The sequence below is a fragment of the Lepisma saccharinum genome, chromosome 25, assembly GCF_977018435.1.
Source record: "Lepisma saccharinum chromosome 25, izLepSacc3.1, whole genome shotgun sequence".
In the NCBI taxonomy this organism is placed as follows: Eukaryota; Metazoa; Arthropoda; class Insecta; order Zygentoma; family Lepismatidae; genus Lepisma; species Lepisma saccharinum.
Window position 1 is genome coordinate 49,797,657 of NC_139253.1, and position 23,606 is coordinate 49,821,262.

A 23,606-nucleotide genomic window follows, 5' to 3' on the forward strand; every position below is an offset into this window, starting at 1 on the left:
ACAAGGTGTAGGGTTAAGTAATAATATGTTTCCATGGGTGTACTTTTATGTTATTATTGCATGTAAGTGTATGGATTGTGCTTTACTGGATATTATATTCCCCTGTTTTTTATCTCCCCGGTTGTGGGAGCTAGCTGTCTTACAAAAGACCGTTGGCAGTGGAATTTTTCCAACGCTACGGGGTCCTCGTCCACGGACGTTTACCCCGACTATAAAAAAGGTCAGCGGGCTTTAGAAAAAAAAAAACAGTGTTTCCCCATTGATTGACGAAGAGGAACGTCTCCTCAAGTTTAGTCCACTTTTGGTGGCTAGACTTAATATAATAATGTAGCATTTGGTGTAAGCCAACCCCTGTTGCTGTCCCAAGTCCTCTTTTAGAAAAACTTTGAATATGTGGATATTTCCGTATTGAATAATTGATGTGATAGTATAAACAGGACTCAACTATATCTGGCAATGAAAGATCTTGGAATTCCAATAGGATTAATAAGAATGGTGAGGTTAACTATGGAGGGCTCTAATAGTAAGATAAGAGTAGGAGGACAACTCTCAGAACCTGTTGAAATAGAAAATGGACTAAGACAAGGCGATGTGCTGTCCTGTTTGTTGTTTAACATTGCCTTAGAGAAGGTTATACGGGAAGCTCGGGTGCAAATTAGGGGTACCATATATTATAAGTCAATCCAGATACTTGCATATGCAGATGATGTGGACATAGTAGGAAGATCTCTACATGCAGTAGAAGAAGCATTTCTGGCCATAGAAAGGGAAGGAAAGAAGATGGGATTGGTGGTGAATGAAGGGAAGACTAAGTACATGGCAGCAGGCAAAGCACATGGATATAATCCATCACCGACCATGACAATGGCTAATTATACCTTTGATAGAGTGGATGCCTTTATCTACCTGGGTTCTGTTGTGACACATGAAAATGATTCACAGGAGGAAGTAAAGGCACGACTTATAGAAGCGAATAGGGCCTATTATGGACTACAGAGACATTTTAAGAGCACCATATTGTCCAGAACAACTAAGTTAACACTTTACAAGACACTGATAAGACCTGTATTGACCTATGCTGCGGAAACTTGGACCAGTTCAAGGAAAGATGAACAGCTGGTAGAGACCTTTGAAAGAAAGATATTACGAAGAATATTGGGACCAGTATGTGAGAATGGAAAATGGAGAAAGTGATTTAATAAGGAGCTCTACGACTTATATCAAGAACCAACAGTTATTGGTGTAATAAAGGCGGCTAGATTAAGATGGGCAGGTCATGTGATGCGCATGAGTGATAGTGACCCTGCAAAGAGAGTGATGTTGGATAGCCCAGGTGGACAAAGGAAGTGAGGAAGGCCTAAACTAAGATGGGTGGATGGAGTGGATGAGGATGTTCGGAAGCTCCAGTATAGAAATTGGAAAGTTGTGGCAAAAGATAGAGATAGATGGAGACAAATCACAGAGGAGGCCAAGGTTCATCAGTGGACTGTAGCGCCATAAGAAGAAGAAGAAGAAGAAGAAGAATTGATGTCCATAAGAAAGAGTAAAGGCGTAAGGAAACGCACTTGTAATGAACGGAATATCATTTAAGCTGAGGGTAGGCCCGCAGAGATAGTTACGTTAACTCTGCGTTAAAGAAAGTGCCGATGGTGTAAGCCATAGGTGCCAATTATGTTGATTTAGAGATTTGTTAATTTGGTCTATGCAAGACACACATGGAAACGATATGTAAATATGTACATATATAACAACGTATAATCGTATAAAGTCTAAATATTTTGGGATCGTTGATGGGCTATGATAGCCTTTAGCCACTAGCTTGCTAAGCGAGAGAAACGTTGTAAGAGAAAGGGGGTAGCTCTGAAGAGCAACGTCGACACTCAAACTGCAAGGGGACTAGCTCTGTAAATAAGAATACACGGACATATATTTAAAAACACTACCTTTGACTGAACAGGCAGGGGGAGGAAAGACATAAGGAATGTTCGTTACCTGAAGTTCTACGGCGATCTCTTCTCCGCTGGTCCTCGTTGTGACGTGCTCCTACTCTGTAAGAAAACGGACGAGGAAGCAACTCCGGGCTCCAAACTCTGTACTTTCGTAGACCGATGTTATAAACCAGTGGTTTCCAACTTCGAAAGGTCCGAGGGCCAAAATTATATCCAGCAGTTGATAGGCGGGCCGCATTTTTTTTTTGGGGGGGGGATTAAAAATTACAAAAATTGTAAGTACTGAACTGAAAATGTAGTACTTTCACATGATCTAAATTTCTAAAATGAGGCAATAAAACAATGGAATTACAAATCAGAATTGTATAATTACAATTTATTTCACAAAAACCCAATACTTATTGATGAATTGAAAGAAATTATAGACACACTATACAAATAAGAATCCTTCATAGTAAGTGTTCAATGTGAAAATTGAGCCCGATCTGCTTCTTTTATTAAAGTTGTATTTGAATTTCTGTATTTGAAAGTCTCAGAAGGTGAAGCAGTGAAGAATCTGCCAGTCTGCTTCTGTAGCGGTTCTTGATTAACTTCATTGAAGAAAAAGACACTTTCACACGTGTACGTGCTGCCGAACGTCGATGTCATTCTTTGCCCAAAACTACGAAGGTTTGGAAAGCGTTCTTTTGAAAGGTATTTGTAAAACTGTGGCCCCTTTTCTTGCCTAGTTTGAAGGAACACATCGCCTTGCAAATCACGCAATTCAAGTTGGAGAGAAGCTATTTTAATATTCAATCTTACGTGTTTTTTTTTTGTTTTTTTTTAGATATTGCTCATTTCGATATTTGCACAAACTTTAACGATCAGTCACAGTACAATCCGAGTTGGAACACTGGAAATATCTTCGTACTTTGTGCGTAGAAAAACAGATCTCTATAGCGCCTGCAGTTTGTTCCTGAACACAAAGAGTGAAGCCTTCGCGGAAGCAGACGAGTTCATTCCACTAGCGAAGGGATGGAATGCATGGTGTGAAGAGAAAGTTACGTCACTTTAGATTCTTCTGATTATCATTATAGACTGCAAAAGCAATTCTACCTGTGATATTGTCTTTCTTCACAGAGCATCCGTTCCTTCAGTAAAAAATAACGTATTTTAATAAAAATACATAAAATTAATGTATTTTGCAAACTGGCTTCGCGGGCCGCAGAAAAAGGCAACGGGGGCCGCATGCGGCCCGCTGGCCGCCAGTTGGAAACCCCTGTTATAAACGATAACTTTAACTTCCCGATCGTTCGTTCGCTCCTTTTTCTAAACTTCTGATGCCTGTGGAGCTCTCTCGCGATAACCGGATTCAACGTAAAATGAAAACAACTAGAAACGGAGTTATTTTGTAACTACTTCATCTGACGGAAAACGGAAGACAACTAAGACTGAGATTTTCTCACGCGACTTATTTAAGTGAAATTCGAACTATCGGCCGTTACGACAGTTGCTGCGATCGCGTCCTTTGGCAACGGCAATTAAGAAGCTCTTTTCAATGCTTCAGCGGGACCCTTTTTATAACGTGATTAGCTTATTTATTTGTGATGCCCGGGTCCTAGGTTCGATTCACGTCTGCGGCGTGATACGTATTAAACCAATGTATCCTACTAGAAATGTTATGATTCCAAGAAATACGGTACGGTCTATTTTTAACTAGTTGTATATTCACTTGCTGTACATATGTAAACGAACCAGGGACTAAAAATATAAATTCTTATGTGAAACCCACCTTTTGCAATTCCGGCGCAAATATAATCTGCTCGCTTGGCACCCAGGGTGAGGTGAAAGGAGAGATTTGAAGGATTAAAGCAGGAAGTAATCCAGAGGGCCGGATTAAAACGAGGGACTGGGGGCCGACACTTTCACAGAATAGATCGACGATGCTTTTCGATTCACGGCCGATTGGAAGGACTTGACCCTTGAAAGGTTGATGCCACACGGACACCACAAATGTTAGTGGACCTGAATATTATTAATCATTATTATAACTATGTCATTTCTTCTCCATTTACTATCGAACATTTAATTCTTAGACTTTTTCAACAGATGTGAACAATGTGGGATGTTGTTGATACAACTTTTTGTTTTAAGTCTATTTTATTCACAAGTAGGCTAATTAGGACTTGGTCTACAGTTTAAAATAGGATCAGAACCACTATCTGCCTACACCAGGTATCGAATCCAGGACCCCTTTATTGCAAGTCGGCAACGTCATCACTACGCCTTCGGTATTTTACTTCAAACATGACAAGGTGGTAGCACTTATAAGGGTATATACCCTTATCTGTGGTGGCGGTTAGGATGCATTTGGCAATTGCCATGAGCGCTAAAACGTGGCGGGGGTTGAAAGATAGGGAGTGCTGAGAAAGAGGCTGCTAAACGTTGGGGCAACGGAAATAACTGACCCTACAAGCTTGCTGCAGGGGTGGATAAAAGGGATTGCAAGGCGACTAATATCCCTAAATGACCTTGAGAGCGGCACAGGGGGTGACTGTCAAGTGATTCATAGTAATAAATAACACAGTTGCAATATAATAAAGCAAACATTGAAGCATTTTACAACATTTGCACAACATTGAAATCGGCTTAGATCAGGGAGGAAACCCCTAGTCAACCAGTTTGTGCCATACCATTCCCACCAGCACACAAGGAAAACTGCATAGATAAATAGGTAAATGCTTTTAAAGCCTCAATAGGTTTATGTAGTATTTAAGATTATATTAAATGTGACCTCCCTCTAAATTATTCCTTCCATCTCTACCTCCTCTGGACGGCGGCTGCGGGACGGCATGGGTTCGATCCCGGGTTCAGTCTCCGGAAATTTTCGGCCTGTCTATAGGGCCGGTGGTAACCCACCATCGTGATATAATGGGGAGCTCCGAGTGAGTGAGCGTAATCCGGTCGCGACGCCCTACAACGGCTGGGGATCCGTCCCCCTAATCTGGCTGCAGATCTCTACGCCCCCCTGTCGGCCCGCGTGGGAGGGAAGCCAGCAGTAGGTAGGTAAGCCAGGGCCCAATATTGGCTTGTAGCGCTATAGGATTAGGATCTCTATAGTGGAACCACAAGGAAAGAAACTGCGCAGAACCTCATCGCGCTGGCGGGTGGGGGAAAGGACAGGGGGAAGGAGCCTTCCGCGCGGCTCACGTCAGTGTTGCCAGACCTATTGATTTCTCGGGAGAATTCCTTAATAAACTATTGCTATGGAACCTCGAACGGCCTGCTGAAAAACACGTTTCCTGCTCATCTTACTTGAATATGGAGGGGAGAGGTAGAGTGGAACTCCATTCAGCCATGAAAGGTGCTGTTTGAACTGTGAAATTATGCCAAACGATACTCAATTGTGCTAGGACATTATTATTATTTTATTACTATTACTACATTACTATTTTTAGATGGTTGTATTTTATCCCACCCGAAAATCTATTTAAATTTAGGTATTTTACGTCGCTTTTGTGCCTCTACAGGTAAGTACGACAATATGGATGAATGAAAAACTGATGAAATGGATGAAGTGACACACACAGTGAAACGTCCTTGCCTTACTAGGTAGAAACACTGACTTCGTAGCATGGGCAAATTATTTTAAACATGTATGTGTGTGTGTGTGTGTGTGTGTGTGTATTTCTAGCAGATGGGGAGGATAGGTGGCACCCTAGCATAAGCGTTGCTATCTTGAATTATTGAGGAAGACATGCTGTCTAATTCACCAAATATATTTCACATTTTCTCATTATGGTGCAGGACGCGTGCCCACCCCTAACAATAGCTGTACGCCGAACACCTAGCACAAGGCAAATTAATTTGTTATTGTTAGCATTCGACTTGAAAGATTGTAGGAAATGAATGTTGACATAAAAGTACCTATTATTTCAGACGTATGAGTTGATTTCAGTCACAGTAATTTACATGCATTATTATAATAGGGATGTAGGAACGTGATAATTTCGAACTCAAGTGGTGTTTTCTGAGAGAGCAACATTATTACCGGGTAATATGACTCGTTTACCCGCCTGATAAAAATACATTGTTTTCCCCTAGCTGGAAAAAATCATTGGACGTCCCGTTGCCCCCCACTGCGCACACCTATGCCGCCGCCCCCATCCCCCGCCCCGAGAACGTTGTTCATCCGCTACTATTAGATCATCGGATCGGATTTTGTATTTTGTAGCAGATCTTCTGGTTTCCCAAGGAACAATCTCTCGATTTTTTCAAGTCTAACCTGACAACACTGCCTTGAGCACCGATAACGGCAGGGAAGATGCGCGAAAGCTTTTGACGGAAGGTTTTTTTCCTTGTGGTCGAGCTATACCGCCTCACTCATTTCTTTTATCTGGCGCCATCACTGTGGGAAGACCGTGGCTAAGAGGCGGGGCAAGGAAGCAGGGAGCATGTACTTCAGGTTGGGAACAACCACGATTTTTATTTCGGTTTGGGCCCAACCCGACATTTTGTAAAATTCCTAGAAGGGGAAAGTACTCAAATATGTTTTTCAGTGAAGATATCACTACATATACAGAATATTAACTGTTAGTATTGTATTCTAAAATATAACTTTTGACGTCACTACTAATACGAGTACAATTTCATATAGGTCTATTTTCAATTGTAATTCATGATCATCAAAAATGTTGCTAATTACAGTGGTGTACATCTTGATTTTATAGAAACATACTTGACATCTTTAACACTTCCTCCGGTGTAATCTGTAAACTATTTCCATTGTTAGCCCATGAAGGTGGTGTTCATGAAAGGTGGAGAACCATTTCTCCGAGTGGTGATAAAAATAGCTGTTCATAGATTTGGCCAAAATATTGTTTATTACATTGAACGTTGCAGTAGCTAGATTGTGAAACATCTATGATGTTATTATATCTTTGAATATAGATGTTCAATTGTTTTGTTGATTTGGTTTGTCAGGCATGAAGTTAGCCATGTTGTATGTATATTCTAAGTTATGGATTAAATGATTATTTTGTATAAAATCGAACCCAAATGATTTATTATATCATATTACCGTGGTTGGTAATACAACAATTTGGCGACTATGTATGGGATTCAAGGACAGATTCTGGAACCTTTCGATGTGGATAAAGGTAACATTGATTCGTATTTGGAGCGGTTTGAACAGATTTGTGTTGCTAATGGCATTCCAAAGGAAAAGCAAATTAGTCATTTTATTGCATTCTGTGGAGGAAATTTATATGATGTTTTAAGGGATTTAGTTACTCAAGATTCTGTAGCTAGTAAAACATACGAAGTAATAAAAGATGTATTGTTGAATCATTTTCAACCGAACCATAATGTAGTCACAGAACGATACCGTTTTCATCTTCTGAAGCAAGAGTTAGGTCAACCTGTGTCTGATTATATAGTTTCTCTTAAACATGCAGCTACTAAGTGTAATTTTGGAGCATTCTTAAATGATATGCTAAGAGATCAGCTGGTGTTTGGAGTTAGCAGTGAAGTTACAAGAAAGAAATTGTTAGTGTTGCCCACGGGACGAGACGGGACAGGCTTTTAAAAATTCGAGACGAGACGAGATTGATCATGTGTCCCTTTGACAAACGAATATTTTCGAGACGAGACAGCATTTCACAGGTTTTCCACGAGACGAGACAGGCCAAAGTCTCGTCTCGTGGGCAACACTAGAAATTGTTATCAGCAAGCGACGTTTCCTTTCTTAAAGCTTGCGACATTGCCATGAATATGGAAATGGTTGAGAGTGATGTACGGCTATTCCATCAAAAAGGTTTTGCTACTGATTATAATGTACATAAGCTTCATGAAAGCAAGTCTAAACCTTTTCAAGCTTTCTCCAATAGGAAAACTAACTTTAATAATCAGTTTGAGAAGAGCAGAGTTAATGAGAAACCTGGAACTTCAAGACAATGGATTTGCTATAAGTGTGGAAAGATGCATAAAAAAGGTAAATGTTATTTGAAGCAAATTAGATGTAATTATTGTGGATTCTTCGGACATATTCAGAAATTTTGTAGATTTCGTAATAAACCGACAGATAAAAACTTATCAAGTTTACAAAGTAAATCCGCTGAATCTAACAGTTGCTTAAGTAATGAGTCTCTTGATGTAATTTCAAAAGAATGTAAAGATTCTATTAAGTCGAATGCAGAAAAGGAACATCAAGAATTGTTAATTTCACGCAAGACCTTGCACACTTTCCAGTTACCGTTGTACAAGTATGGTTCTGCTATAGAACGGCAATTTGAATTTAACTCTGTAGTTGGAACTTTGCACAATACTGACAAATGTACAATTGATCTGAATTGTGATGGTAAATTAGTTAATTTTGAGATCGATACTGGAGCTTCTGTAAGTGTGTTTGATTAAAAATTTCTCGATCAAACTTTTCCATCTTTAAAGATTCAACCTGCAAATATCAATCTGAAAAATGCTGATGGAAGACCATTAGCATTAGAAGGTCAGGTTATGTTGGATGTATTGTGGAAAGATAACAAATATAATATGAATGTTTTTGTTTGAATTCAAATTCAAATTCAAATTCAAATTCTTTATTTACGTGGGCGAGGTTCAGCCTGAGGCTGTTCTGCCACCTAACCCGTGTCATCGATTACATTTAAATTTACATTTCTTATGTTATTACAGTATTAATACAGTGTACAATAAACTGTATGATTTAGTTACAAAATCTATTGATAAAATAATAGTAATACTTGTATGAATAAAATGATACAAAAATTGTGAAAGACAACTACATAAAAATAAAATAAAATGAATGAAAAATAAGTAAAAATAATAACATGTAGACAAAATACATAACATAAACATACAAGTTACATCATAGTATTTGAACACAATCTCTGCTCTGCCAAAAGAAAATTCTTTACTTCATTTCGGAAAGATTCTATTTTAGATATGCTCGACATGGTCTTAGGTAGGGCACTCCATATTTTTGCAGCAAAATATGAAAACGACGACTGATATGCCTGTGTGTTGCAGAGTGGAAGGTTAAATTTGAAATTATTTCTTGTATGGTGGCTGTGAATACTGGTGCGAGGGATCAACATGTCTGCCAGATACGACGGCTTGCCAGATGTAATAATTTTATGTATAAGGCAATATGTATGCAGTAGCCGCCTACGGTACATATTGAGGATATTCTTATTATTTATGGAAGGTAAAATATGTTCACGTCTCGGGATGCAAAATATGAACCGCATGCACGCATTTTGGCATTTTTGAATCTTTGCTTGTAAAGTTTTATTTATTCTACCAGAGTACACTACGTCACAATAGTCGAGAAATTGATATATAAGTGTTTCAACTAATCGCTGCTTGATTTCTGAAGATAATAGTTTGTTAAATTTAAATAAGAATCTAAGTGTTCCAAATGATTTATTGATTTGGCGGCTAATATGCTCATTCCATGATAGACGAGTGTCAAATATCAGTCCAAGACTTTTAACTACTTGAGCTCTAGGTATGACATCATCATTTATTGTAATTGTTGTATTAGTGTGCTCGACCGAACCAATAGCATTTCGAGTTCCAATAAATGTATAACATGACTTATTAGCATTAATTTTAAGGCCATTTGCATCACACCATGTTTTTATCGCACCCAAATCATTACTTATGTATTCAATACTTATGGCAATTTCTGTTGGATTGAATGATTTGGTTAGTTGAGTGTCATCAGCATATGAATGTACGTTACAGTATTTGACAACTGAGGGTATTTCTGCAATATAAATCGTAAACAATAAGGGACCTAGTATAGATCCTTGTGGAACACCAGATGAAATATATAAATTATTAGATAACAAAGTAGGCGACAGTTTTACACGTTGATTTCGGTTACTTAGATATGAAAAATACCAGTTAAGGGTAGATTGTGAAAAACTGTAATATTTCAATTTACTGAGCAGTAATTTATGTTGTACCGTATCAAATGCTTTGGACAGGTCCAATAATATTAATGCAGTGAGGAATTTCTTATCCATAGCCTGTAGGATGTCATTTGTGACTTTCAGCAAAGCCGTAGCAGTGCTGTGTGCCGGCCGAAATCCTGACTGTGAGGGTGGAAGAATATTGTTTTGGGCAAGGAAGCTAAATGTCTGTTTATAGATTATTTTTTCTAGTAGTTTTGAACACACGGGCAGAACATTAATAGGTCGAAGGTCGTTTACATTAGTTGGTCGGGTCGTCTTAGGGAGTGGTGTTATCAAAGCTTCTTTCCATTTCCTGGGAAATACGTATTTCTCGAGCGAAAAGTTAATAATGTGTGTGATAATAGGCAAAATAAAAGGTAGCGATAACTTCAGCATTGTAGTTGATATTCCATCTGCACCAATAGCAGTAGACTTGATTTCGTACAAACATTTTCTTACAGTATAGCCATCCACTTTTTTAAGAGCAAATTCGGGAAGCATATTATTAAACTTTTGGTTACTAAATTTTAAACATTCTTGAGATATCAGACGTTGGTCGATATTTAGACTATCAATTGAATTAATAAAGTGTTCATTTATCTCGTTCGCATTGTCAAACGTGGAGGGGAGATCATTTTTATTTGAGCCAATGCCTACAGATTTCAGCTGCTTCCATAAATGCTTTGGTTGTCTAGGTGTTTTATTGATGTTATGCTCAAAATAACACTTTTTTTCTTGCCGAATAACGGATGTCGTGAAATTTCTCAATTCCTTTTATTCTTTCCATGCAGATTCAGTTCCGTTTCGCTTGAATTTACGAAACGCATTGTCCCTTAGTTTCATCAACAGCTTCACATTCGATGTAATCCACGGCATACGTTTGTTACGAACTCGTGTTTTACGGACTGGCGCGTGCTTGTCAAAGAGATCAAGTAAGTTGACATTGAAATACTCTACTTTCATATTCAAGTTATCGGTGTTATATATTTTTCCCCAGTTAATTTTTTCTGCATCCTTCACGAATTTATCATAATCAATATCACCGTATTTTCTGTGGTATATAATTCTGTTCACGCTTTCTGGTTTGGTATACGCAAGTACAACGTGGGTCATTCTATGATCGCTATTGCTGACTGGCTCACCGACACCATGTTGGATTATATTTTGCATGTTGCTGACAAACGTCAGATCAATTAATGACTTAGTCGTGGAGGTTATTCTGGTCGGTTTATTGATTATTTGCGTTAATTGAAATTGATTAAACAAATTTTGAATGTAAACGACGTCAGCACAGTCTGGATGTAAGAAATTAATGTTGAAATCTCCAGCTATAACAAGGTCATTAACTAAGGGATACATTTCGGTCAATATATCTTCTAAAATTGACAACTGTGTATATGGAATACGCTTAGGCCTGTATACGGCACAAATACCGAGACGTTCCTTTTTTATTTCAACCGTAGCTGCAAGGTACTCAACGTCAAACCCTCCTTCGATTTCGAAAGACAACGGATGCAGTTTTAGTCCCTCCCGTGCGTATATGCAGACACCCCCACCCATGCTGTAATGGCGATCAGAGCGTATTAAGTCATAACCTGGAATTTTCAATGCATTATTCGTTATATTGCAAGTTAACCACGTTTCTGTTATAACAAGAATGTCAATCTGTTTCTATGTAATTTCGATGCAAGTTTCATGAAGTTTGGGGAATAATGACCTGACGTTTACATTTGCTATTTTGAGACCCAGGGAGCAGCCGGTTCTTTTGTCATCGGCGAGAGGGTGACGGAGGACATGCCCTAGAGCAGTGGAGTTCATTTCAAGGGGGGTGGTAGGTTCTGTTGGAGGCATAACGGTAGAAGTAACTGCTGGAGGGTTGCAGAGCAGAGAGAGGTTGCAAACTCACTACATTTATCCGCAGATGCATAAAGTACACAAATACAAATACAAATAAAAGTTTTCTGCTTTTTACGGTACTTTTGATCATTACAAACTTATGAATATGTTTTTTTTATTTACTAACAATTAAACTTTGCTTATGTACAAGAACGTATCTCACATTTACGAAACTAAACTGTAAAATTATGCAGTTGCGATTAAAATATTGAAAGTAGTAAACAATAATAAAAGAAGCAAAACACGTATATATCAAAGAAACAAAATAAACAAATAAACAAAATCTGCCACAACCAAATGTAGGAAGAACTTGGCTGGATATTTTATGGCCCAATTGGAGGCAAAATGTCATGTTACAGCAGATAGGAGTTCAGAGTTGTTCTAATAAGGAAGTGGTGAGAAATGAGACCAATAAGAACGAAGAATTACCATCAATCGGAAGTACAGTGTGGACAAGAAATTATACATCCAGATTTCCAAAATACGTACGAGCTACAGTTACGGGTCATTTAGGGAGACGCTTGTTATTGGTCAATGCCGGTGGAACAACGAGAAGGGTACACCTGCATCAAGTGAAGTTTAAATCTAACAGGTCGGATACAGACAGGGGAGAAGATAACTTTTGGATCTTTGATGGTTCCGTGTCAGCGCAGGACAGAGCGTGTGAGGAGAGACCGCAAAGTGGGCGAGAGGAAGCTGTTACTGCCTCCGCAGTGAACAGTCCACGACGATCTTTTAGAAGGAGGAAACCACCTGACAGGCTGCAGCTGTCATTTGGAAGAAGGGGAAAGTTGCAGTAGCTAGATTGTGAAACGTCTATGATGTTATTATATCTTTGAATATAGATGTTCAATTGTTTTGTTGATTTGGTTTGTCAAGCATGGAGTTAGCCATGTTGTATGTGTATTCTAAGTTATGGATTAAATGATTATTTTGTATAAAATCGAACCCAAATGATTTATTATATCATATTACCGTGGTTGGTAATACAACAAACGTTTTTGCATCACATTACTTCGTTGCTTCTGTTTTCAAGTCTTTGCATTGTTGGTTGCTTCCAAACTGAAATATCAGCCTAAATAACTAATTTAAATTTCAATATCAGCACTGTACGCGTCACGCAATTTTTGTAAGCATTGGTAATGCGTTGATCAACATTTCTAGATAATTTGGCAAGAATTTGAAATAGATCCTGGCCCGGTAAACCCATGGCTGCCTACGCCTGTGGCCCTGGGCGCTAAAAGATACAAGTGCCGAAAATCACTTCAGGCGAAGGACCAATCTTACTAGCATGCTGCAAAAACAGATTCAAGGGGTTTTCCCTGAGAATCTTGTAGGGGGATCTCATAACGAAGGTCTTATTTTATTTCCTGTGACATTGACAGAAAAAAGTACACAGTTGTATTGAAATATATTAACAGCGTAACATTTTACGACACATACATGGCAAGACTGTAGATAAACGGGGACAGAGGGCTCATGGCACGGGTGCTGAAAGATGTACTAAAGAAGCCAAAAATCAGGGCACCGAAATTAACTTGATTCGAGAGAGAGGATTATTGAGGACAGGCGATATATGTGTGTGTGTGTGTGTGTGTGTGTGTGGGTGTGTGTGTGTGTGTGTGTGTGTGTGTGTGTGTGTGTGGGGTGTGTGTGTGTGTGTGTGTGTGTGTGTGTGTGTATATATACAGGGTGACTGGTAATTAGATGTATTCCCTGAAAGGGGTTAAAGTGGAGACAATTTGCAATAAATTTGACCATATGATACCCCGTCCGAAAATTAGTAGTTTTCGAGATAATCGAATTTCTTTTGTTTCTTTAAAAAATGACAATTTTCCACATAAAAGGATGAATTGAGAAAAAACTGCTCATTGTATGGAACTTATTTCAGCATTTTCTGATAGCTAACAAATAAGTGGGTCGTTGAAAAAAAAGTTTTTCCCAAATAACGATCACATGTAAGTACCGGGTGGGTCTAAACTTACAAGTGATGATAAAAAAAAATGCACTCTTAGTTTACTTGGCAACGTATTAATAACAAAAATGGTATGACACGAAGCGTACAAATTACTTTAATTACTTCCTTGTGTCATCTGCTATCCAACAAGGTACAAATGTTGCTAACATTCACATTTGTGTACAAGAAATAATACTTCATTCATCTTCATGTGAATGGAATCAATGAACAAAACAGTTAAAGAACATTACACGTCTTGCTCAAAGTGGGCACCTCCGTTACGAATGCAGGCACGCAGGTTTTTACGGACGTAACTCGTGATGTGATGGTGTCCTTGATGTGTTGACCAGCTGTTAAGATCCTCTCCCTGAGCTCTTCTTTCGAGTTTACCGGTGTCTTGTAAACTAAGTCTTTCATGTGGCTCCAAATGTAATAGTCGCAAGGCGTCAAATCGGGGGATCGAGCCGGCCAGGGAATCAGGCCGCCTCGGCCAATCCATTTCTTTGGGTAATTTTTATCCAGACACTGTCGCACGCCCAGGCAGAAGTATGGATGGGCGTCATCAACAATCATCTGATAGAGCCATTTTTCCTGCCCAAAATCTTAAATGGCATCACTTATGAACATTTTTAAGGAATGGGATGGCAATGTTGTTAGACGATGGGCCTCTAGCTAATACAAGACGTGACATGATTTATCAGCATGATGGCAGCCCAGCTCTATCCCCCGATCCATTTGACGCCTTGCGACTTTTACATTTGGAGCCACATGAAAGACTTAGTTTACAAGACACTTGTAAACTTGAAAGAAGAGCTCAGGGAGAGGATCTTAACAGCTGGTCAACACATCAAGGACACCATCACATCACGAGTTACGTCCGTAAAAACCTGTGTGCCTGCATTCGTAACGGAGGTGCCCACTTTGAGCTAGACGTGTAATGATCTTTGTTTTGTTCATTGATTCCATTCACATGAAGATGAATGAAGTATTATTTCTTATACACAAATGTGAATGTTAGCAACATTTGTACCTTGTTGGATAGCAGATGACACAAGGAAGTAATTAAAGTAATTTGTACGCTTCGTGTCATACCATTTTTATTATTAATACGTTGCCAAGTAAACTAAGAGTGCATTTTTTTATCATCACTTGTAAGTTTAGACCCACCCGTTACTTGCATGTGATCGTTATTTGGGAAAAACTTTTTTTTCAACGACCCACTTATTTGTTAGCTATCAGAAAATGCTGAAATTAGTTCCATACAATGAGCAGTTTTTTCTCAATTCATCTTTTTATGTGGAAAATTGTCATTTTTTAAAGAAGCAAAAGAAATTCGATTATCTCGAAAACTACTAATTTTCGGACGGGGTATCATATGGTCAAATTTATTACAAATTGTCTCTACTTTAACCCCTTTCAGGGAATACATCTAATTACCAGTCACCCTGTGTGTATATATATATATCCAGCATATCCAGCATCCAGGCGGCAAAACGGTCTTTTTTGAACGGCTGTAGCGTCGAATTGACGCACCAACGTGAAAAATGTTACTGATAAAAGTTGTTTGTTTTGATGTCCTCTACACGAATCTGTGGTCCGTGGGCGCCATTAAAATGACACCCTGTATATATATATATATATATATATATATATATATATATATATATATATATATATATATATACAGGGTGTCATTTTAATGGCGCCCACGGACCACAGATTCGTGTAGAGGACATCAAAACAAACAACTTTTCTCAGTAACATTTTTCACGTTGGTGCGTCAATTCGACGCTACAGCCGTTCAAAAAAGACCGTTTTGCCGCCTGGATGCTGGCAACCCAACACAACATTTGATCGTATCTGTGACGTCATTTCCTGCGGCGAAACAGCTCACGGTAGGGTTGCAAGGATCACACAAATTTTGTGAAAAATGACAAACTACCAACCACATTATTAGCTGTAAAACGAAGCGAGAAACACGTCCAGTAAACCGATCATCATAGCCTACCAGCCAGAAGTTCAACAGTCATCTCAGAAGAAGGGGGAAGTAAACCAACGATATGAGAAATGGTAAAAAACGTATTCAAAATGAAGTGTCATTATCGGATTTTAACTCGGCCTACATGTCAAATATCATCAACAATAAATTGTATTGTACTTGCAACTTACATTTGGCTGTTTACGCCCAGCTACATGTCAATTATATTTGCAAATCTGGTTGCAAGGTTGATATCTACAGGTTTGTGTCCAGATGCCTTGTGGTACTTTGTGCTGATAACGGAAGTAACTGAGGTTCACGTTGTTACATTACGGCTAAAACACGTGCAACCACAGTAACAATCTAATGATGAATCAGTAGCGAATATACTGCCCGGTTCAGAGTTGCAAACTATTACATGTGTATCCGGTGCGTAGATAAACACAGTCGTCGGAGAGTTTGTTTTACTACTATTTATATCCCTGTATTTTCAACCATTTTTGTCACTTGCCTCATAATGCCCTGAATATACATTATATTATGTGTTGCTTATCTTTGGAATTTTGAGTTCTTTCATTTCTATTTTGTCATCTGTTCAGCGTGTCACAGACAACTAGTATCAGAAGGACGAAGTGGATAGACTAAATTGTAGATGCCAACTTGGTAACTAGATTTGCAAATATTTGACATGCAAGCTGATACAAAATTCGATATGACCACTTCCACTTGAATTCTATTTTCTTTCTACCATTTTTCGTATCGTTTGTTTACTTCCTGTTAGGTTACAGAACGTGTTTTCTCGTTTTGTTTTACGGTACATAATGTGGCTGATTGTAGCTGTCATTTTTCACAGAATATGTGTGTTCCTAGCAACCCTGTAACGCATCGCTTCACGACGGGATATGACGTCACAAATGCAATCAAATGTTGTGTGTGGTTGCCAGCATTCGGGCTGCAAAACGGGCTTTTTCGAACGACTGTAGCGCCGAAATGATGCACCAACGAGAAAAATGTTACTGAGAAAAGTTTTTTGTTTTGATGTCCTCTATACGTTTCCGTGGTCCGTGGGCGCCATTAAAATGACACCCTGTATATACGTATATATATATATATATATATATATAGTTCCTTTATCTTAGTTTGGGAGGGGGTGCCATAAAGGCATACGCCCCCTCCAAGACAAAGTCGTTAATCCGCCATTATATACAGAATCAAGTTTGCTATAGAAATTTTCAAGTTCGAGAAAAAAATTCTCCAAACATTTTCAAGCAAGCTCTGTGGCTGAGTGCATTGAGTGGTCGAGTCACGATATCGTCAAAAAGAATCGAGTCTTTAGTCCTCGATCGGCTATGGACGTTCTTTTCCTGAGTACCTCTTCACCAACTTCATCCCAAATTTCACTCATTTTCTTCGACGAGATTGGCCAAAAACGTCAAAGAAGCAATGCAAAATGAGAAAAACACAAGCTGTTATTTTTAGATTTAGATACCATTAATACAACGTAATAATCCCTCGGTGTTATTAACAAAATGTAATTAAATCAACCACAAGGAAGAAATCCGCTAAAGAAGGACATGGTTAATAAATAACATAATCCTAGATAATCAACTTCATGCAACCAACAAAGAAAATATTTAATACTGATTTCATTAAAATCGTAATCCTTGTACACAAAGGCAAACAGTGTACAAATAATCTTGCATCAAAGGAAGTCGTGTCGTTAGTATAATAATTTACAGAGATCAGTCAGACAATTGGGAAATAACAACGAGAATAATCCGATTACAAAAATCTAATTAACAAGCTCTTCTGATATAAAAAATCTTAACATGATCATTCATACACACTCACACACACTCCACACACACACACACACACACACACATGTCTATATAGAAAATAATATTTTGCATATAAATTTCATCTTCAATCACGATATTCTTGGAAATATTGAGCATATCTTATTTTTTTTGTTACTATCGCAGAGACGGAAAAGCAAATTAAATGTTTCCCTTTTAAGGAGGAACTAAAGGCAATTTTGCAGTAACTTTTCGATAACAGATGGCAGCTCCGTTTGTCATGGCAACCGAGTGCCATGTTGCCAGGTCTACGCGTGAATCAAGGGTAGCTAGTACACACTATTGTCTAGAAAGTTTATGCTTGATTGATGGTGGCGTTTCAAGCAAAACTTCAAATATTAAATAAACATTTTAAGGTGAAAAGTGTGACTGAACACATCATTCCCACCTCAAGTTTTTTTTTCAAAAGAAGATATTCTCTATCCGGGAGTTGCGTCCCAATAATGTATTGTAAAAAGATTTACATGGGTGGCAGGAGGTTAAAAATTATAGCGTTAAAAAAAAAACTACATCTGAAAGAAAATAAGTGAGAAGAGATACACGTCGACCGTGCTGAAACAATCGAAAGAACTTACATTATAAGTAAATATTCACATATCAGTAGAAGCTGTAGATGAGTGGTTGTCGGCCTCTATGGCGGAGTGGAGTTGACCTCCTTGGCGAAGTGGCGAGTCTGCCTGCAGCTTGTGCAGGTATCAGTTCGTACCGAGCTCCGCTCTTCGCGTGAGAAGGCTTAGTGATCGAACTGTCCGAGTTAGCTAGGGCCGTATACGGTTTGCTAGTGTTGTGTTAGTTCTTTTTTTTTTTTTGGAGTGCAAGCGAGGTTTTGACTACAATTACCGTGAGCCAGTGAAGATATGATGAAATAGTTCACGATGAATACACAAAGAGAAAACACCTTGAAATTTGTTTTCCGTGAGGTCAAAACGCGACCTACGTCATTGGATTTTCATCGATGGTTTCATGATGTCTACCAAGTGCCTACGAACCAAGTGCTCAGTTTTGAAATAGATTACTTTCGTAAGTGTTTGTACGTGAAATTTGCGACAAAAGTGGTAGGAGAAAGGTTACTAAATGATTTTGGTGCTGAGGTAATCTACAGTGACGTAGATGGTGATCATAAAGTTGAAGTAGAATGGGCCCACCAGCGGCATGTAATCGTCAGAATCCATGTAGTCCCAATTGAATTAAGTGCAGAAGTGATAAGTCGTGTCATGAGGTCTTATGGGGAAGTGTTAAAAATTGAAGACGAGACATACTCTGCAGATCACATTTACCCTACTCGAACTGGACGTGTCTTGATTAAAATGATACTACGTAAACCCATACCCTCATATGTAACAATGAATGGAGACTCTTATTGGGTAACATACCCTGGGCAGGTGCGTACGTGCCTCGCGTGTTCGGGGGAGGATCATGTAGTTGCTCAGTGCCCTAAGCGTCGATCCTCAGGGAACCAGCCCCGCAGGGGACCGGTTAATATACCCGCTGACAATGTACCGATGGTATATGAACCAACTGTGCTACCCGTACGGACTAAACCAAGAGATTCAGCTCCGTTAGTTGCAGAAGTCCCTGCGTCAGGAGATAGCAATGGAGGGAACACGGATAGCCCCAGAATCACCGACGAGGAGACAGGTACCAGACAGGAAGTTAGTGAGAAGAATGCACCAACAGGAAGGGAAGAGATGGAGCAGCCAACATTGACCACTTCAGAGGAGATGCATCACATACCCCCGCCCCCACCCCCAAGTGCTTTGTTCGCGGAGGCAGAATTCCCCGTAGTTACCTCTCCTAGGAAATCACGGTCAAGATCTGTATCAAGGTTACGGTCAGTGGCGGAAGAGTCCATGGTGCTACGTAGAAAGAAGAAGAAAAATAATGAATGCGTAAGTTCCACAATAGTTCATAACGAATTTAGAGTAGAACCTGGTACCCCAAAACAAGATGTTTCAAAGGGTAGTTAACAAGTCATTCAGGAAATGTAATTAAAGAGAAATCTTCGACGAGTAACAAACTTACCCCAGATTTATTTAGTGGAAAGCATAGTTAATGCATTCTAGGCAGAAATTAGAGTTTAGTAATGTTGAAGGATGTAAGTAAGTTTAGTTTTCTTTTGTGGACAGTTCTAATCATGCAAACATTTACCTTGGCATCTATAAATTTGAATCAAATGCAAAGTAAGACCAAAATAATTGCTCTCAATGACTTTCTCATTAAATCGTCTATTGATGTGGCCCTCTTACAAGAGGTAGCCATAGACGATTTTTCTGTACTGAACATGTTTAAAGTTTACAACAATTTTACTCCCTTTGCACAAGGGACTGCCATAGCATGTAGGCGACACTTGGATTTACGTAATGTAGTGCCCCATCCCACGGGCAGGCAAATAAGTGCCAAATTAGGCTCAGTGTTTCTCTGTAATGTGTATGCTCCGTCAGGAAGCCAAAACAGACGGGAAAGAGAAGATTTTTTTTCAACAGTTGTAGGGCCCGAGTTGACATCCCACACACTAGACACTATACTAGTGGGAGATTTTAACTGCGTAATTCGTTCACAAGATCAAAATCCAGGATACAACTTCTCACGTGTACTCTATGAATTAACGCAGGGGTTACAACTGCGTGACGCTTGGATACACACCAATGGCGAAAGTCAAGGTTACACTCATATCACCTCCAATAGTGCGTCAAGGATCGATAGGTTTTATGTCGCACCAAGATTTCAGGAATATATCATTAGTGTTCAAAATTTTCCAGTATGCTTTAGTGATCATAGTGTCCCAATTCTCAAAATAAATTTAGATTTGATCAAACCCCGACAAGGTAGCGGATACTGGCTTTTAAATAGCACATTATTACGCAATGGTAGTTATGTCCAGCTAATCAGGGAAACGTGGAACGAACTCAAGGCCTCTCGGCCAGTGCAAAAGACCCTAATCGAGTGGTGGGAAACTCGAGTTAAGCCTAAATTTCGTCAGGTCAGTAAATTCTTCAGTGCAGAGGTTAGTAAAGATCAAAGAAACAAATATAATTTTTTGTATGCAGTCTTGAATGATCTTCATCGTTTAGCATTGCAAGGTAATTTCGATCGTCCTTATGCAAATGAAATAAAAGCGCAATTACTTGCTATACATAGGAAACGAAAATCTGCAGCAATAATAAAGAGCAAGATTCTTCCTATAGACCCAGACGAGCAAGCCACACTAAGTCACATTCTTCAAGAACATAAACACGCCAAGAGTCACGTTATTCATAAATTAACTTTAGATTCCGGTGAAGTTGTCACCAGCCCTCATAGTATACACGACAGGTTTTTGCAATACTATAAAAATCTTCTTGGTCAAGCCTTTAATCCAACAGAAACGCAATGCAATTTTTTGAACTACCTCCCTGCGTCACTCACAGAAAATGAAAGAACTGAGCTCACACAACCGTTTAGTAAAAAGGAGGTTCATGATGCAGTATTCAAAGCTCCGAGGAATAAAACTACAGCCGAAGATGGATTACCATCAGAATTCTATCAATGTTTCTGGGATCTAATAGGAGACGAATTAACGGAATGGGTCAACGAAGTGTTGACAACAGGGACCATAGGGAAGACCAGTAGCACGGGAGTTATAGTGTTAGTTCCCAAAAAGGCAAATCCAAAGTTCGTCACAGATTTTAGGCCAATTTCCATATTGAGCAGTGACATCAAACTTATAAGTAGGTGCATAAATCAGCGTTTAAAAAAATATATGGTTAAACTTATTGGCAATTTACAGTTCGCTTGTAATACGTCCCAAAGTATACATCACTTGCTACAAACGATAAGAGACGTAATTATTACCAAACAAAATAAGAATGCATCAGAGGCAATTCTATCTTTAGATTTTTCTCAAGCATATGACAGAGTGAGCCACGAATATCTGTACAAAGTCTTAGAAGCATATGGCTTCGGAGACACTTTTCTTAATTGGATAAAAACATTATATAATCATATGCTGCTAAAACTCAAAATAAATGGTTTCTTGACAACAAGTTTTAAAATGCGACGAGGTGTACTACAAGGTAGTCCCTTGAGTAGCACATTGTACGTCCTCACAATAGCCCCCTTTTTGTTTAGTATCCAGCATCATTTACAGGGCATTTCTATGGCTTCCACCACAATACAAGTTGGCAGTTTCATGGACGACGTCACGATTTTTCTTAAGGATGAAAGAGATCTGTACAGTGTTAAAAGCCAAATACATACTTTTGAGCTCACATCAGGAGCAAAACTAAACAATCGAAAATCATTCCTAATGCCCCTTGGCAAGGAGAATCCTTTCACAAACAATACGGAGATCCCTGTAGACAAGAAAATAAAAGTTTTAGGTATAAACTTCTATGCAAATATCGATGAAACGATCGAAGCCAATAGTAATCTCACGTGCGAGAGGGCAATCTACGTCCTCAGAGTGAACAAGATGCGCTCTCTGAGTTTAAAAACACGAGTAAGATTTATCAACGTTTTTGCTCTCTCTAAACTTTGGTATGTAGCAAAAATCCTGCCCTTCAAAACACAGCACTTAGCCAAGGTCAACAAAGCTGTTGGCTGCTTTTTGTGGCACGATACAATTTTCCGGGTGGCAATAAATGAGGTCACGTTATCAGAGAAGACAGGTGATTTGGCACTAATACACGTGAACACACAGGCAAGAGCATTGTTTGTACAGACTGGCCTTAAAACAGCTTTCTCACTGCACGAGTCAACGACCCAAGCATGTATACAGACGATAATACAGGACATTCCATTAGAAGCTCCCATCGATATCCAAAGTATCCCCAAAAGATTTTCGTTTTATAAGGACATCGCTTTACAGGTATGCTACCAGTTATTACGACATGAGACAATTACACCATCTGTCAAAAAGTTATATAGTGAAATCAATAGTTTCAAGCACACAGTACCACGAATAGTCAGGGATTTCAATACACATAATTGGCCACAAATATGGGAAAATGTCTCCGCCAAACACCTTTCAAAAGCTGCCCAATCAATATGGTACAAAGTGGTTCATCGTGTTATAGTGACAAGAGATAGGACATACCAATATGGAATCAGTGACTCTCCTAACTGTATATCATGCAACGTGCCTGACTCTTTAGCCCACAGGATAACCAAGTGTCGCAACTCCTCCACGGCGTGGAACAAATTGCGAACAATGCTCAGTCGTATATGCCGCACCTCATTAACAAAGTTTACGGATACAGATATAGTTTTTCCTGCTTTCAATTTTTATCCACCAACAAAACAACGAGCAGTACAATGGTTGATAACAGAATACTTATTATATATATTTCACAATGACGAGAGCAGTTTTAAGAAACAATTCAGTATCTTCTTGCAAGAACAATATGAAAAAATTCCTCTCCAAGCAAGGAAGAAATGGTATGCAAATTTCTTATTAGTGCTTTATACTTAATTTAGGTCAAACAAAAATGTAAAGGTTAACCAGATAGAAATACGAATTGTAATAGCAGTACTACACTTATGTCAAAAACAATGTAATTCCATAACTTGTATATCAGAATGAGACAATAAAAAAATAAAAAAAAGTGGTTAGCAGAGCGCGCTACAACGCCAGGGGTTCTGGGTTCGAGTCCCGGGTAAGGCATGGGTATTTGTGTTCGTCCAGTTGATAAGAAACGAAGAAAAATGTAAGAATTGAAAAGTGTAAAAGTGAGAAAAAGAGTGAATGGTGGGGGATACCTCCGTATAGGGGGTATTTCCTTTAATAATAATAAAAAAAAGTGGTTAGCAGAGCGCGCTTCAACGCCAGGGGTTCTGGGTTCGAGTCCCGGGTAAGGCATGGGTATTTGTGTTCGTCCAGTTGATAAGAAACAAAGAAAAATGTAAGAATTGAAAAGTGTAAAAGTGAGAAAAAGAGTGAATGGTGGGGGATACCTCCGTATAGGGGGTATTTCCTTTAATAATAATAAAAAAAAGTGGTTAGCAGAGCGCGCTTCAACGCCAGGGGTTCTGGGT